Genomic DNA, 11,589 nt, shown 5'->3' on the forward strand with positions numbered 1-11,589 from the left:
AAGAATAGTTCATCATACCACTGAAAAAATCCATGTGGCCAACATTGAAGTGCTCTTCCCCTCTGTTGTCACTAGGACTTGTGCAGTCACCTGCCTCTGGTTTTGTGGCCCATGTCCTTGAGGACCAGTGATCTGTGACCTGATGTGCTCACAGGAATTCAGACCCTGAGCACCCCCAGGGTTCCTGGAGCCATGGGGACAACACGGGCTCCTGAGGCAGCCCTTCCATCCCAGGGCGCACCTGAGCACTTGGAGGTGGGAGCGGTTTCCTAGTGACCACGGGAGCAAGTTTTCAGGCTGGATCAGATCAGGATTAAATAGCCCATTAAGCCTCCACCACTGTGAGGGTGATACGTTGTCTAACGTGGAACCTTCTGGATACGAAACACAAGGGTGAAGCATGAGACATGTCAGTTACGTCCCCTGGTGATGACCATCCTTCTATTCATTTCCTTCTGCGCTCTAAGGCTTAACGGGACTGTAACTATATTAAGATCTTATATGAGTTTTTCGAGGGTACAGACTTCATGTAAAAGGTTATTAGTGATACTTAATTTTACTTGATTTATCTTCCACTTACTCTGGGCTTATGGTCTCAGGACTGATTCTAAGACAGACCTGCATGTTCAGCAAGAGGTAGTTATGGACTGCTTTGTTAGCAGAAACAGCGGCTCCCAATGTTTAAATCCGTTATTTAATTCATGATTGTCGTAGTTTGTAGAAGACAGAGCTGCCTCCAGTTCAACGTGCAGGCAGTGACACGCGGACTTTAGCTACTGGTGACCCTGTATTAATGTTCATTACTGACCTCGGTTATCCCTGTGCCACGTGCTGACGTTGGGTGGCGAACCGGCCCCCCAGCCGCCGTGTGAAGCCGTGCTGCCCCCGCTTGGCTCCCAGGCCCGCAGCCTGGCGTGCGTCCCGCATAGCTGGTGCTCCTGTCTCCCCCCGGATTCGACAGTGCCTGTGTGGCCTTCTCAGCGCATCCCCACAGCGGCGTCCAGGGCGGGCTGCTCACCGGTATTTGCTGAGCAGGTGGCTAGGTCTCTGCAAGTGACCCCTGCTGCCTTCCCGGCAGCGCGGGCAGTGATGGCGCTCGGGCTTCCCGCGGTTCTCGTGGGTGCACTCTGCCCCCCGAGGTCAGTCCTGCTGCCCACATCTCCAGAGCCGCCCTGTCGGGGCGACTGAAACAGGCCAGGCTCCCCTTTTCCTTGCTAAAGATTCTCCCCTCTTCTAGGTTGTTCCCCTTGTGACAAAATGCTAGTTATATAGGGATCATCTCTGTTTCTCTATTTCCTTTTCTTAAAATTGATTTTTATTTATTTTTTATTGAAGTTTTTTTTTTTTTGAAGTATAGTCAGGTTACAATGTTGTGTCAGTTTCTGCTGTACAGCACAAGGTTTCAGTCATATATGTACATACATACGTTCCTCTGCATGTTCTTTTTCACCATAGGCTGCTTACAAGACATTGAATCTAGCTCCCTGTGCTCTACAGAAGAAATGTGCTGTCTGTTTTATATGTAGCAATTAGTATCTGCAAATCTCAAACTCCCAATTTATCCCTTCCCACCCTCTGTCCCTCAGTATGGTAACTAAGTTTGTTTTCTATGTCTGTGAGTCTGTTTCTGTTTTGTAAAGAAGTTCATTTGTGTCATTTTTTCTAGATTCTGCATGAGTCATATGTGGTTTTTTTTTTTTCCCTCTTTCTGGCTTCACTTAGAATGACAGTTTCCAGGTCCATCCATGTTGCAGCAAATGGCGTTTTTTAATGGCTGTGTGGTATTCCATTGTATATATACCATTTCTTTTTCCAGTCATCTATTGATGGACGTGTAGGTTGCTTCCATGTCTTGGCTGTTGTAAATACTGCTGCTGTGAACATTGGGGGTGCACGTATCTTTTCAAGTTAGAGTTTTCTCTGGATATATGCCCAGGAGTGGGGTTGCTGGGTCATAGGGTAAGTCTATTTTCAGTCTTTTGAGGAATCTCCATACTGTTTTCCACAGTGGCTGCACCAAACTACGTTCCCACCAGCAGTGTAGGAGGGTTCCCTTTTTTTCACAGCCTCATCAGCATTTATCATTTGTGGACTTTTTAATGATGGCCATTCTGACTGGTGTGGGATGATACCTCATTGTAGTTTTGATTTTCATTTCTGATAATTAGTGATATTAAGCATTTTTTAAAAATGTGCCCATTGGCTATTTGTATGTCTTCATTGGAGAAATGCTTGTTTAGTTCTTCTGCCTATTTTGGATTGGGTTGTTTGTTTGTTTGTTATTAAGCTGTATGAGCTGTTTGTATATTCTAGAAATTAAGCCCTTGTCATTCATACCATTTGCAAACATTTTCTCCCATTCCTTAGGTTGTCTTTTTATTTTTTTGCTTCTGGTTTCCTTTGCTGTGCAAAAAAGGCTGTGAATTTGATTTGGTCCCATTTATTTTTCCTTTTATTTCTATTGCTTTGGGAGACTGACCTAAGAAAACATTGCTTTATGTCAGAGAGTGTTCTGCCTATGTTCTTTTACTGGAGAACTATGGTACCTTGTTCTATGTTTGTCTTTAATCCATTTTGAGTTTGTTATTGTGTGTAGTTTGAGTGTCCAACTTCATTGATTTACACGCGGCTGCCCAGCTCTTTCCCAGCACCACTTGCCGAAGAGACTGTCTTTACTCCATCGTATGCACTTGCCTCCTTTGTGGAAGATTACTTGACCATAGGTATGTGAGTTTACTTCTGAGCTCTCTGTTCTGTTCCATTGATTGTACCTCTGTTTTTTGTGCCAGTACCACGTGGTATAGGTTACCGTAGCTCTGTAGTATGTCTCCTGCTTCGTTCCCTTTCCTCAGTACTACTTCGGTACTTCTCGCTGTTTTGTGATTCCATATAAATTTCAGGATTTGTTCTAGTTCTGAGAAAAACGTCCTGGGTAATTTGATAGGGATTGCATGAAATCTGTAGTTGTCTTGGGTGGGTAGTATGGTCATTTTGTTGAGTACTATGCTGGCTGTGGGTTTGTCCTAAATAGCTTTTATTATGTTGAGCTATGTTCCCTCTATACCCACTTTGGTAAAAGAGTTTTTTGTTTTGTTTATCATGAATGGATGTTGCATTTTATCAAATGCCTTTTTTTTTTTTTTGCATCTGTTGAGATGACTGTGATTTTTGTCCATTCCCTCATTGATATGGTATCACATTGATTGACTTGTGTGTGTTGAACCATCCTTGTGTGAATCTGACTTGATGATGGTGTATGATCTTTTTTTATGTGCTGTTGGATTCTGTATGCTAATACTTCGTTGAGGACTTTTGCATCTATGTTCATCAGTGATACTGGCCTGTAATTTTCTTTTTTAGTAGCGTCTTTGGTTTTGGTGTCAGGGTGATGGTGGCTTCACAGAATGAGTTTGAGAGTGTCCCCCTTCTTTAGTCTTTTCTTTTTAGTGGGGGAAGGTAACTAGGTTATTTACGTAATGGCGGTACTGGAGATTGAACCCAGGACCTCGTGCATGCGAGGCATGAGCTCTACCACTGAGCTGTACCCCCCCCTTTAGTCTTTTGGAAGAGTTTGTGAAGGGTTGGTTTGAGCTCTTCTTTTGTATGTTTGATAGAATTCCCCAGTGGAAGCCATCTGGTCCTGGACTTTGGTTTGCAGGGAGTTTTTTAAATTACAGATTCTGTTTCACTTCTGGTGATCCGTCTATTCAGGTTATGTATTTCTTCTTGATTCAGTTTTGGTGTGCTTTATGCTTCTAGTTCACAGCATTTTCTTAGAGTTTTTTGCATTTCTGTGGTATTGGTTGTAATTCCTCTTTCATTTCTTGAACCAAGAGATTAAATCCTTAACTGTAGAACTTTAAATATCTCTTGGCACTGTTTTCACTAATGCAGTAGTGATAAGCATGGTTTGAAATGTTGCAGTAATTCTGGATACTGGGAAAAATCTGAATACATAAGAGCATTATTTAGTTTTATTTCATTTGGGTTTTCAAACAGATAAGGAAACAATATTTAATAATACTATTTAGAAATATTAGAAGCTGGTAAAAATAAATACAGCTTCACATAAAAAGAGGCACATGATTAGATAAAAACAGGAATGAAAATTCACCAATCTCAGGGCCAAAAATATAAAACAAAACAACAACAAAGACACCAGGCTACTAAAACTCAGCCAGTATTTACAAGTTTTTTCCTCCTGTTCTTTTCAGTGTCCCTTTAACACCAGTATCAGTGAAACTTGATATTAATAACAGTGCTACATGGAATAAGTGCTTTGAGTTTATACATAATCTTTTATAGTTCAGCTAGAGTTAGTAGTATGATTTGTAAGTCTCACTAGGTTTAGTAAGTATTATATAAATAGTAAAGACTTTGATCTCTTCAATGACTTTCAGTTTTAATATTAAAAAAGGAAACTAAAGTAAGTTCTTTTCTGAATTCAGTTCCTCTACCTGGACATGTAAATGTATGGAGGTGACTTTACATAGTGTCATAAAGAACGGCTCTGCAAATAACTGATCCTTAAATAGCCATAACAGTATCAGAACATGCGGAGCACACGTTTCGTTTAATTGTTTTCACAGCAGAGGCATTGCTGGGACATTAGTGAATAGAAGTCAGGAGGACTTCAGCACAGAGTCCTTTCTTACCATTGGCAACACATAGGCTTTGATCTTCGAGTTCCATGTTGTTCCAGACAGTAAAGAAGAATTCTGAAAATAAACGAAGTTACCATATTTTTCACTTAATTCACTGGTCCTGAAGATACAGAGTTGACCTGGGTGACTGGCCCTGAAGACACACCCTGGGCCTGGGTCATTGGTGGGGAAGGCACTCCATGGGCCTCTGTCACTGGAGGAGAAGGCATATGCTGGGTCGGGTCCGTGCTGTTGAAGGCAAACCCTGGGCCTGGGTCACTGGTGCTGAATGCACACACTTGGATTGGGTCACTGGCCCTGAAGTCGCACCCTGCGACTGGTCGCTTTCGCTGATGGAATCCCTGGGCCTCTGTCACTAACTCTGAAGACAGCCACTTGGGCTCTGTTACTTGCCCTGAAGCCACACCCTGGACCTGGATCACTGTCGCTGAAGGCACACCATTTCCCTGGGTCACTGACCCTGAGGTCACACCATTGACCGGGGTCACTGGCCCTAAGGCACACCCTGGGCCTAGTTCCCTCTTCCTGAAGACACACTCTCAGCCTGGGACACTGGCCCTGAAGACACAACCAGGACCTAGATCACCGGCAGTGAAGGCACACCCTGAGCCTGGGTCAGTGGCCCTGAAGGCACACCCTGAGCCTGGGTCACTAGACATGAAAGCACATCCTGGAATTCGTCATTTTCGTTAAAAACACACCTTGGGCTTGTGTCACTGGGGCTGAAGGCACACCCTGGGCCTGGATCAATAGCCATGAAGGCACAACCTGGGCCTGTGTCACTGGCGCAAAATTAACACACTTGGCTTGGGTCACTGACCCTGAAGACACCATTGCCCTGGGTCTTTAGCACTGAATGCACACCCTGGACCTGTGTCACTGGTTTTAAGCCACACCCTGGCCCTGGATGATTGGACCTGAAGGAACCCTCTGGGCGTGTCAGTGGCCCTGAAGACACACTTTTGGCCTTGGTCACTGGTCCTGAAGACACACGTGTTCAGGTTCACTGGCTCTGATACACACCATTGGCCTTGGGTCATTGGCCCTGAAGGCACACCCTGGACCAAGGTCACTGGCCTTGAAGACACACACTTGGTCTGGGTCACTGGCCCTGTACACACCCTGGGCCTAGGTCACTGATGCAGAGGGCGCACCTTGGGCCTTGGTCACATGCTCTGAAGGCACACTCTTGGCCTGGGTCACTGGCCCTGAAGGCACACTCTGGGTGTGGGTCACTGGCCCTGAAGGCACACTTGCCTGGGTCACTGGTACTGAATTAGCACCCTGGGTCTGGGTTCCTCTCCCTGAAGACACACTCTCGGTCTGGGTCACTGGCCCTGAGAGCATAACCTGGGCTTGGTTCAATGGCGCTGAAAGCACACCCTCGTTCTGGGTCACTGGCACTGCAGACAGACATCAGGTTGGGTCACTGTTCCTGAAGCCACACCCTGGTCTTGGGGCACTGGCCCTGAATTCACAGCATCTTCTTGGCACTGGCCCTGAAGACACACCATGGACCTAAGTCTCTGGTGCATAGGCACACACTGGGCCTGGGTTACTGGTGAAAAAGGCACGCTGGGTTCGGGTCAGTGGCGTTGAAGGTACACCCTGGGCCTGGGTCAGTGGCGCTAAAGCACACGCTTTGCCTGTGACACTCGCGCAGAATGTATACCCTGCACCCCTGGCGCTGAAGTTACACTCTGGGCCTTGGTCTCTGTTAATGGCCACCCTTGGGCTGGGTCACTGGCATAGAAGGCACACCCATAGCCTGGGTCACTCGCAGCAGGCACATGTTTGACCTGGGTCAGCAGCCCACAAATCACACCCTGGTCCTGGGTCACAGGCACTGAAGACAGACACGGGCCTGAGTCACTGTTCCTGAAGGCACAACCTTCACCTGGGTCACTGCTCTAGAGTCACAACATTGGCCCGGTTCACTGGCCTTGAAGGCACACTCTGGGCGTGGGTCACTGGCCCTGTTCACACACTTGCCTGGGTCACTGGCCCTGAATTAGCACCCTGGGCCTGGAATCCTGGCCCTTAAGACACTCTTGTCCTTGGTCACTCACACTGGATTCACACCATTAGCCCGGGACACTGGCCCTGAAGACACCCAGGGCCTAGATCATTGGCACTGAAGGTACACCCTGAGCCTAGGTCAATGGCCCTGAGGGCACACCCTGGGCCTGTGTCACTGGACATGAAAGCACAAGCTGGGTTTTGGTCATTTTGGTTAAAGACACACCTTGGGCTTGGGTCACTGGCGCTGATGGCAACTCTGGGCCTGGGTCACTGGCCCTGAAGACACACACTTGGCTTGGGTCACTGACCCTGAAGACACACCATTGCCCTGGGTCTTTAGCACTGAATGCACACCCTGGACCTGTGTCACTGGTTTTAAGCCACACCCTGGCCCTGGATGACTGGACCTGAAGGGACATTCTGGTCCTGAGTCATTGGTCCTGAAGCTACAAACGGGCCTGGATCACTGGCACTAAAGACACACCCTGGGCCTGTGTCATTGGCACAGACGGCACATGCTGGGCTTGTTTCACTGGCGCCGAAGGCACACCCTGGGCCTGGGTCACTGGCCTTGAGAAGCACCCGGGAGCCTGGGTCACTGGCCTTTAATCCACACCCTGGACCTGGATGATTGGACCTGAAGGAACCCTCTGGGTGTGTCAGTGGCCCTGAAGACACACTTTTGGCCTTGGTCACTGGTCCTGAAGACACACTTGTTCAGGTTCACTGGCCCTGATACACACCCTGGGCCTAGGTCACTGGTGCAGAAGGCGCACCTTGGGCCTTGGTCACATGCCCTGAAGGCACACCCTTGGCCTGGGTCCCTGGAGCTGAAGGCACACTCTGGGCGTGGGTCACTGGCCCTGAACACACCATTGGCCTGGGACACTATCCCTGAAGTCACACCTAGGGCCTAGATCACAGGCACTGAAGGCAGTCCCTGTCCCTGGGTCACACACGTCTTGCGTCACTGTCCCTGAACACACACACTTGTTCTGGTTCACTGGCTCTGATACACACCATGGGCCTTGGGTCACTGGCTCTGAAGGCACACCCTGAACCAAGGTCACTGGCATTGAAGACACACACTTGGTCTGGGTCACTGGCCCTGAAGACACACACTGGGCGTGGGTCACTGGCCCTGAAGACACACACACTGGGCGTGGGTCACTGGTCCTGAATTAGCACCCTGGGCCTGGTTCTTTCTCCCTGAAGACACACTCTCAGCCTGGGTCACTGGCCTTGAAGACACACCTTGGGACTTGGTCATTGGTGCTGAAGGCACTCTCTGGGCCTGTGTCACTGGCAAAGAAGGCACATGGTGGGCTCAGGTGAGTGGCTTTGAAGGTACACCCTGGGCCTGGGTTACTGTCCATGAAGACACACCGTTGGCCTGGGTCACTGGCCATGAAGGCACACTCTGGGCCTGGATCAGTGGCACTTAAAGAACAGCCTGGGCCAAGGTCACTGGCATTGAAGACACACACTTGGCCTTGGTCACTGGCTCTGAAGGCACACCCTTGGCCTGGGTCACTGGCCCTGATGGCATACTTGCCTGGGTCACTGGGCTTGAATTAGCACCCTGGACCTGGTTCCCTCTCCCTGAGACACACTCTGAGTCTGGGTCACTGGTCCTGAACACACACTGGGCCTGAGTCAGTGGCACAGAAGTAATATGGTCGGCTTGTGTCACTGGGGCTGAGGGCACACCCTGGGCCTGGGTCACTGGCGCTGTTGGCAACCCTGTGCCTGGATTGTGGCCTGAAGGCACACTCTGGGCTTGGGTTAATGGCCGTGAAACACACTGGGCCTGGGTGACTGGCCCTGAAAGCACACCCTGGGCCTGGGTCACTGCCCCTAGTGTATAACCTGGGCTTGGTTTTATAGTGCTGAAGGCACACCCTCGTTCTTTGTCACTGACACTGAAGACAGACACGGGCCTGGGTCACTGGCCCCGAAGACACACACTGGGCCTGGGTCATGGCCCTGGTGGCACACCCTGGACCTAGGTCATTGGCCCTAAAGGCCCACCCTGGGCCTGGGTCACTGGCCCTGCTGACACACCTTTGGCCTGGGTCACTGGCCCTGAAGGCACCCGCTGGGCCTGGGTCACGGGCCCTGAAGGCACACTCTTGGCCTGGGTCACTGGCACTGAAGGGACACCTTGGGCCTGTTTCTCTGGGTTTGAAGGCACACACTGGCCCTGTTTCACTGGCCTTGAAGACACACTGTGGGCTTGAGTGAATGGCCCTGAAGGGACACCCTGGATCTCTGTCTCTCGCCCTCAAGGCAATGCTAGGCCTAGGTCTCTGGCCTTGAACACACACCTTTGGCCTGGGTCACTGGCCCTGAACACGCACGGGGCCTGGGTCACTGGCACAGAAGTAACACGCTGGGCTTGGGTCACTGGGGCTGAGGGCACACCCTGGGCCTGGGTAACTTGCCCTGAAGACACACTCTTGGCCTTGGTCACTGGCCCTGAAGACACACTTGGCCCGGGTCACTGACCCAGACAAACGTAAGAAATTCAAAGTAATCTGACTAGGAAACCAACCCCCAAAACTAAACTTGAAGGTCAGTGTCTGCACTGAACAGACCTCCCTTGAGGATGTAGGATTTGTGTTTTCCACCAGAATGTTACCAAGGACTTAAGATGTGTGGCATCCTTCAGTGTGTTATTTTAAGAAAGCTGTTATAAGTACCAGTTACAGTAGAGCACAGCCAGCTTCAGGTCAAGGACTCCATCACATAATCAGAGAGTGCTGCTGTTGTGGTGCTTGGAACAAGTCTTCTTATCCCTCCCCCCTTCTCCTGGCCCTCCCCCATGCACTGGGTACGTGGATCTTCTTCAAGGCCAGATTCTTTCATGTTGCCAAACTCCTGCAGGAAATGCATTAACCATGCCTCGCTGTGCTCATTATCCCCTGCGTTGTCGGTTTTCAGGTAGGACTGAAAACCGCATGGCTTTGGCCTCCAGGAGTAACTGGCTCCATCCCGCACTGTCACCTAAGACAGTTCCTCCAAGAATGTTGGCCAGGTAGAGGATCTGATAGCCTAGTGTATAGATGGGGAAGGTGATGGTTCTCAGGTTGAGGTTACTATTCATTTTCCAGGCGAACAAGTGAATGTCTCAGTGAATACCCAAATACACTGCTTGGCATTCACCTGAAAAGAAGCAGGACCTTGTACACCAACTCCCTTGTTTATAGAAAAGTTGGAGTCTCCCAGGCCTCCCTACGCCTTAGAAGAGCAGACTCAAACAGTTGGTTAGGACTAGCCTGCAGGCATGACCGCCTACCTCAATGATTAACTGAGATTACTCCCCCATTGTCCTTTAGAACTTTCAGGGCTGAACATCTTTAGAGATGGTTTTTGGGGGACGGATACTCGGTCTACCAGACTGCGGCCATTCTGGTTAAGTGCTTTCTTGCTTGTTACCAAGGCTGTTGCCCCCAGGATCATATCCCCGCCCCTCCCTCCACCAGAAGCCAACTACTCTTGAGACATGAGGGAAGGGGGCATGGCACAGCCATTCAAGGAATGACAGCAATTTAACACCAAAGTGGTGGAAGAGTCAACTCCCAGCTGGCCTTGAGGATGATGGTGGGAGGTTTGACGTCTAGTGGACCTTGAGCTTCACTGTGTGCTCATTGTAACAGCATGATGATAACGTGCCCGCAGGCGCCATGACGGTCCCAAGGCTAACAGAAAAAGGCCGAAGAATGGGCAGTGGCCCAATTCCTGGGAATCCCAGCCCCCTCCCCAGGGTAGTTGGAATGGTCCCACCTGTAGGCACGTGAAGCTACGTGAAGCCCATAAAAACTGGCAACACCACACTTAGCGGGCCTTTTTTCACTCCCTCTCCTTCGGAGACGGCCTGCACTCCGTCTGTGGAGTGTGTACCTACTTTCACTTTAACCTGAGCACCCAATTCCCACACCTCTTTCCTTGCCTTTCTCTTGCCTGACACTCTACACAGCGTGTATCTCTCTACATAAATCTACCTTTACTCAGCGGTGGCTCGCACTTGAATTCTTTCCTGCACAAAGCCAAGGACCCACACCTGGTGGGGCACGTCCCAGGGACTCAACTGAGACCTGGGACATGGCCCTCCCCTAGCCCCACATTCGTTTTTCCTGCATCACCTTCAAGGAAACAAATAATCACGTCCAGTGGTGTAAACAAAGACTGTAAATAACTTTACATCTGTTTGGGTCAGGTTTTGCCTCCAGTTGAACTAAGAAAGTCTTTGGATTCTCAGACTTTGTGGATTTTGGACCTGCATTAGAGGCTCCGTTTGACAGATAAAGAGAATGCGGCACAGCAAGATTAGGTAGCTTGTCCAAGGTCAGGTAACTAAGCAGTGGCGGGAGTATCCAACGCTTCAGGAGCAGGTGGGTCCGGAGAAAACTACCCCCACCGGTTCCTCTACCAGAAACGCACCTCCCACCTCCCCACTCCGCGGGGCGGGGCAGCCTTGTGTATGACCCCTCCAATCCTATCCCCTCCCTGCTAAGAGTTTCTCTTGTATTCATTTTCTCTCTCTCATATGGTTTAAAACAGCAGAAGCCATTTAGAGTTGGCTCACCCCAGACACTTCTAACAGGCTCAGTCAGGGAGGGCCCCTGGGGAACTGGGTCTGAGGCAGGTGCTGATTTGCTAGCCCTCCCTGCCCTGCTCTGGGGGTTAACCTCAGGGTGGTGCTAAGGGTTGGGCAGGGAAAGCGGCTGGAACAGGAGGTCTAAATGGAGGAATTGAACCCTTCAGGATACCAGGAGAGGGCACGTCAGTCTTTTCCTGTGCGGCTTAGGATTTCTTTCTTTTTTCCCCGTTTATGCCTAACCGGTGATCAGCTGGAACGCGCAGCAACGTGTTTTGTATCCCGCTGATTTGGGCAGCATCA

General features: G+C 49.7%; 1 non-coding gene across 1 annotated transcript; it reads right to left on the reverse strand.

Annotated features, from left to right (window-relative positions):
• Positions 1-3,477: 3,477 nt before the first annotated feature.
• TRNAA-CGC lies at positions 3,478-3,549 on the reverse strand. The gene has a single exon. It is a non-coding gene; the product is annotated as a tRNA-Ala (tRNA).
• Positions 3,550-11,589: the final 8,040 nt, after the last annotated feature.

Source organism: Camelus ferus, chromosome 35, assembly GCF_009834535.1.
Source record: "Camelus ferus isolate YT-003-E chromosome 35, BCGSAC_Cfer_1.0, whole genome shotgun sequence".
NCBI lineage: Eukaryota > Metazoa > Chordata > Mammalia > Artiodactyla > Camelidae > Camelus > Camelus ferus.